Source organism: Pan paniscus, chromosome 17 (genome assembly GCF_029289425.2).
Source record: "Pan paniscus chromosome 17, NHGRI_mPanPan1-v2.0_pri, whole genome shotgun sequence".
Taxonomy (NCBI): Eukaryota; Metazoa; Chordata; class Mammalia; order Primates; family Hominidae; genus Pan; species Pan paniscus.
The window spans coordinates 79,961,512-79,967,511 of NC_073266.2; the positions used below are offsets into that span (position 1 = coordinate 79,961,512).

Below are 6,000 nucleotides of genomic sequence, written 5' to 3' on the forward strand. Positions count from 1 at the left end.
CCGGGCACAGTGGCTCACGCCTGTAATCCCAGCACTTTGGGATGCCGAGGCGGGCGGATCATGAGGTCAAGAGATCGAGACCATTCTGGCCAACATGGTGAAACACGGTCTCTACTAAAAATACAAAAATTAGCTGGGCATGGTGGTGCACGCCTGTAGTCCCAGCTACTCGGGAAACTGAGGCAGGAGAATGGCTTGAATGTGGGAGGCGGAGGTTGAGAGAGCCAAGATTGCGCCACTGCACTCCAGCCTGGAGACAGAGCAAGACTCTGTCTCAAAAAAAAGAAAAGAAAAGAAAACCATTAGCAACCATGTTGTATGTTTACACAGACTTTAATTACTAATCAATAGTTCTTTACTCTCTTTGGTAAAGAAAAATACCTTTCCCAGCTGGGCGCAATGGCTCATGCCTGTAATCCCAGCACTTTGGGAGGCCGAGGCGGGTGGATCACCTGAGGTCAGGAGTTTGAAACCAGCCTGGCTAACATGGTGAAACCCCATCTCTACTAAAAATACAAAATTAGCCGGGCATGGTGGCAGATGCCTGTAATCCCAGCTACTTCGGAGGCTGAGGCAGGAGAATCCCTTGAACCTGGGAGGCAGAGGTTGCAGTGAGCCAAGATCGTGCCACTGCACACCAGCCTGGGCAACAAGAGCGAAACTCCATCTCAAAAAAGAAAAAAAGGGAAAAAAAAGGAAAATACCTTTCCCAATTAACCAGTGTCCTTGTTGATGATTATTTTAATCTCCATGGCATTGTTTACTCCCCTTTGGTGGCCAAGGGAGAAGCCATTTTCAGAGGACTGATAGATTCCAGGCACAGCAATCACCTGGTCCCTGGGCTTCCCAGCTGGCAGGGCTGGCATTTGGGAAGATGAGGAATGGTGTGATCCACAGGAGCAGGCTGAGAAGGTGGCCGGGCAGAGCATCTGATCCCAGCGTCTGACACCAGTGGCCCATTCCCTCCACCTTCGCCGGGGCAAAGCCCACTTGTGCCTCGTGCATTTGCCTCTTGGTTCCTAGTCCTCTCTAAGAATCACTCTGAGGCACTGCTGAGCTGAGGAATCTCTGCACCAGATGTCATGGGATCCATTCAACCTGCAGAGGATAAAATGCAGATAGAGGAAGGTGGTCTCTGAGTTGTAAGAGAAGACGCTGAGGCCTCCAGGTGCAGGTTTTAAGGAAAGGCAGTATATTAATATTTCATGCCATGCCACACAAAGGGTCTGCTGACCCGGGTGGATTGAAGTCTTGTGACTGCCTGGTAGGGTCTACTACCTATCTCATAAACAGAAGGTGCTAAACAGAGGCACAGAACCTGGCTGAATTGTTGCTACCAGCTAAAATGGGTTCTAGACCGCCGAGACCGCATCTGCCCGGCGAGCACAGAGCCTTGTCCCTTGCCACTCTGCCGCCCATCCACACCTGCCACCAGTTCACCATGGATGATGATACTGTCGCCCTCGTCATCAACAATGGCTCTGGCATGTGCAGGGCTGGCTTCGCAGGCGGCAATGCTCTCCAGGCCATCTTCCTCTCCATCATGGGGCACCCCAGGCACCAGGGTGTGATGGTGGGCATGGGTCAGAAGGACTCCTACGTGGGCAACAAGGGCCCAGAGCAAGAGAGGCATTCTGACCCTGAAGTACTGCATCGAGCATGGCATCGTCACCAACTGGGAGGACATGGAGGAGATTTGGCTCCACACTTTCTACAGTGAGCTGCATGTGGCTCCTGAGGAGCACCCCCTGCTGCTGACCGAGGCCTCTCTGAACCCCAAGGCCAACCACAAGAAGGTAAACCAGATCATGTTTGAGACCTTCAACACCCCAGCCATGTATGTGGCCATCCAGGCCTTGCTGTCCCTGTAAGCCTCTGGCCATACCACTGGCATCGTGATGGACTCTGGTGATGGGGTCACCCACACTGTGCCCATCTACGGGGGGGTATGCCCTCCCCCACACCATCCTGCATCTGGACCTGGCTGGCCCAGACCTGACTGACCACCTCATGAAGATCCTCACCGAGCGCGGCTACAGCTTCACCACCACGGCCAAGCGGGAAATCGTGCATGACATCAAGGAGAAGCTGTGCTATGTCGCCCTGGACTTTGAGCAGGAGATGGCCATGGTGGCCTCCAACCCCCTGCTGGAGAAGAGCTAGGAGCTGCCAGGTGGCCAAGTCATCTGCAACGAGCAGTTCCGCTGCCCTGAGGCACTCTTTCAGCCTTCCTTCCTGGGCATGGAATCCTGTGGCATCCATGAAACTACCTTCAACTCCATCATGAAGTGTGACATGGACATCTGCAAAGACCGGTACGTCAACACAGTGCTGTCTGGCGGCACCACCTTGTACCCTGGCATCGCCGACAAGATGCAGGAGATCAGCGGCCTGGCTCCAAGCACGATGAAGATCAAGATCGTTGCTCCTTCTGAGCGCAAATACTCCATGTGGATTGGCAGCTCCATCCTGGCCTCGCTGTCCACCTCCCAGCAGATATGGATCAGCAAGCAGGAGTATGACGAGTCCAGCCCCTCCATCGTCCACCACAAATGCTTCTAGGCGGACTGTTACTTAGTTGCGTTACACCCTCTCTTGACAAAACCTAACTTGAGCAGAAAACAAGATGAGATTGGCATGGCTTTATTTGCTTTTTTGTTTTTTATGGTTTTTTTTTTTGGCTTGACTCAGGATTTAAAAACTGGAACGGTGAAGGTGACAGCAGTTGGTTGGAGCAAGCATCCCCCGAAGTTCTACAATGTGGCCGAGACTTTGATTGTACATTGTTCTTTTTTTTTTTTTTAATAATCATTCCAAATATCGTGAGATGCATTGTTACAGGAAGTCCCTTGCCCTCCTAAAAGCCACCCCGCTTCTCTTTAAGGAGAATGGCCCAGTCCCCTCCCGAGTCTACACAGGAGGTGATAGCATTGCTTCATGTAAATTATGTAATGCAAAACTTCTTTAATTTTCGCCTTAATACTTTTTAATTTTGCTTCATTTTGAATGATCAGCCTTCGTGGTGCCCCTTTTTTGTCCCCCAACTTGAGAAGTATGAAGGCTTTTGGTCTCCCTAGGAGTGGGTAGAGGCAGCCAGGGTTTACCTGTACACTGACTTGAGACCAGCTGAATAAAAGTGCACACCTTAAAAATAAAATAATAAAATAAAATAAAATGTGTTCTAAGAAGTACCATTTTGTATTCTCATGACATGCACCACACTTATACTTTATTTTCATGATTCCAGAACCATATTTTGATCAACTAGAGTGATTTATGGAATATATTCAAAATAGAGGTTAACTCGTTCCCTGGGTGCTGTGTGGAAATTCAGTCACCCCAGAAGCATGGTCCATTCCTAAATCAGAAGAGACCCACGGAGCTGCCTGGGAAAGGGCCATATGCAGGGTAGGACACTGAGCAGGAGCCCAGGGGGAGGTGCCCATTACCCGGTCTGGGTCTAGATCTGTTCCAGGTAGTTAGACAGGCATGAGTGGGGCAGGAGAGGGCTCTCCCCCAACACACTAGGAACGTCAAGTGATGGCTCAGCAGTTACCACATTGCTGCTCTAAAAATGGTAATTGGGCAGCCAGGGAGAGACAATCTCTGGATGGTCCACACCTGTTAACATTAAAAGCGTTAATTGCCGAAACCCAGGATCGAACCAGGGACCTTTAGATCTTCAGTCTAACGCTCTCCCAAGGTGGGCAGGTCACAAGGTCAAGAGATCGAGACCATCCTGGCCAACATGGTGAAAACCCTTCTCTGCTAAACATACAAATATTAGCTGGGCATGGTGGCACGTGCCTGTAGTCCCAGCTACTCAGGAGGCTGAGGCAGGAGAATCGCTTGAACCAAGAGTTGGAGGTTGCAGTGAGCCAAGATCGCGCCACCGCACTCCAGCCTGGTGACAGAGCGAGACTCTGTCTCAAAAAAAAAAAAAAAAAAAAAGTGTTAATTGAATGCAGACCCCAGGGAGAAGCAGCTTCTGGGGCATACACGTTAAGTGACAAAATGGCAAAGTATGATGCTGCAGGGGACACACGCCACCAGAGAAAGGAAAAAGCCTCAGATGGGCAGGCATGTAACTCCCTAAACACACTGCACGTGCTCATTTCCAAAGGGTAAGGAAAGCACTGCGCATGTGGAAAGCACACCCTAGGGGAAGAATCATGGGAAAGAGGCGAGCCTATGAAGTCCCAGGATCAAGGTTAAAGGGGCTGTTTTTCTCTCTTTGACCTTCAGGCGCTCACTTGGGTCTCTTCCAAGGGTTCTTTCCTTTCTTTTCTGTTCTAAAGCCTTTTTAATAAACTTCCACTCCTGCTCTGAAACTTGCCTCTGTCTCTTTTTCTGCTTTATGGCCCTCAGTTTAATTCTTTCTTCTGAGGAGGCAAGGGCTGAAGTTGCTACAGACCCATATGGATACACTGCCAGTAACTTGGGGTAACTCAGATCTCCGCCATCGCTAACAGATCCAGCCCTAGCAGACCAGCTCTCAGCTAACATACATCCCTGGTTAGCTCACCCCCGTGATGGGTGGGCTGTGTTCTGTGATCACCCAGGTCTTATCTATTCCTAATGTTCCCTGATCCTGTTACCCTCTGACCACTGGACAGATACCCAGTGGTTCACTTGGATGGTTCAAAACTGTTCCTAGCCCTTAAAAGCTGGTAAATTAAAAAGAAGAGAGCTTACAGATGGCCAGCTTCTTCTCCCCTAAATAGCAAGCCTATAAAACAGCCCCTTTTCCTGGGGATAGTGAACATGGATCAGTTAGAAATAAGGGATATTCAGGTTGGGAGAGGACAGAAGCACCTACAGGGAGGCTGCTGAAGATGAGGCCCTGTGGAGTTCCCCTCCATTAATTTTTCACAAAACTGTAGAAGCAAACTAATAATCATGTTGTCTAATATATGACCATGTCACCTGCAGCTGGGAGGGGGCGGGGAGAGAAAATGACTACCCTCGACTTCCAATTATGCTATGATAACAGTTTAAATTTTATTGAGTAAATAATTATCTCTGTGGGTTTAACAAAAAACAAAACAAAACACAGCACAACACCATTAGTCATCTGTCTGAGGTAAAGCTGAAATATATATTTAACACATGCGTTTCTTATTCAATGCCCTGATTCAGAGCAAGGCGTGAGCCACTCATACCTCCAGGGGGTAAATGACTAGCTCTTTTGGTAAATTAGGTTTTTGTTTTCATTTCCTGTTAGATTCTTTGTCTTCAGTTTTTAATTTATTTTGAACCAAAGGCAAGAGTGAAGGGGGGTATGTGGGTTTCTCATAATGATCTATACGAGAATTTGGCATGTGTCAGGTGTCAGTTTGGCATGTGCAGGGCCCAGTTCAGGAGGAAACAGGGGTACATTAGTGTTGCTTGGAAGAAGTAGGGAGGCAGACAACAGGGCTTCAGACACACCGATTTATCCTTAAAAGCAGCAGCTAGTAAGCCCTCTTCTGATGTGCGCTGGGTCAGAAGCAAAGGCTTTGAGGACAGTATTAGGAGATAAAATCCTGAGATAAAATTGATATTTTTCCCTACTGATTCTAAGAAGTCAAATAGAAGCCTTATGTGTGTGGCTGGCATCAATTTCGCTGTCTGCTTGCCCAATGATGACAGTTTTTTCTCTCTCTCTCTTTCTTTACTTTCTTTTTAAAAAATCTTCATACTTTTTTGGGGGGTAGACAGGGTCTCACTCTGTTGCCCAGGCTGAGTGCAGTGGCACGATCATGACTCACTGCAGCCTCGACCCCCCAGGCCCAGATGATCCTCCCACCTCAGCCTCCCAACTAGCTGGGACCACAGGTGTGCACCACCGTGCCCAACTAATTTTTTATTTTTTGTAGAGAGGGGGTCTTGCTATGTTGCCAAGGCTGGTCTCAAACCCCTGAATTCAAGAGAGCCTCCCACCTCGGCCTCCCAAAATGTTGAGATTACAGGCACAAACCACTGTGCCAGGCAACAGTTCTCTCTAACTAGACAACGAAG

General features: G+C 48.8%; 1 pseudogene; it reads left to right on the forward strand.

Annotated features, from left to right (window-relative positions):
• Nucleotides 1–1,114: 1,114 nt before the first annotated feature.
• Nucleotides 1,115–4,530, forward strand: LOC100983839 (actin, cytoplasmic 1-like; annotated as a pseudogene).
• Nucleotides 4,531–6,000: the final 1,470 nt, after the last annotated feature.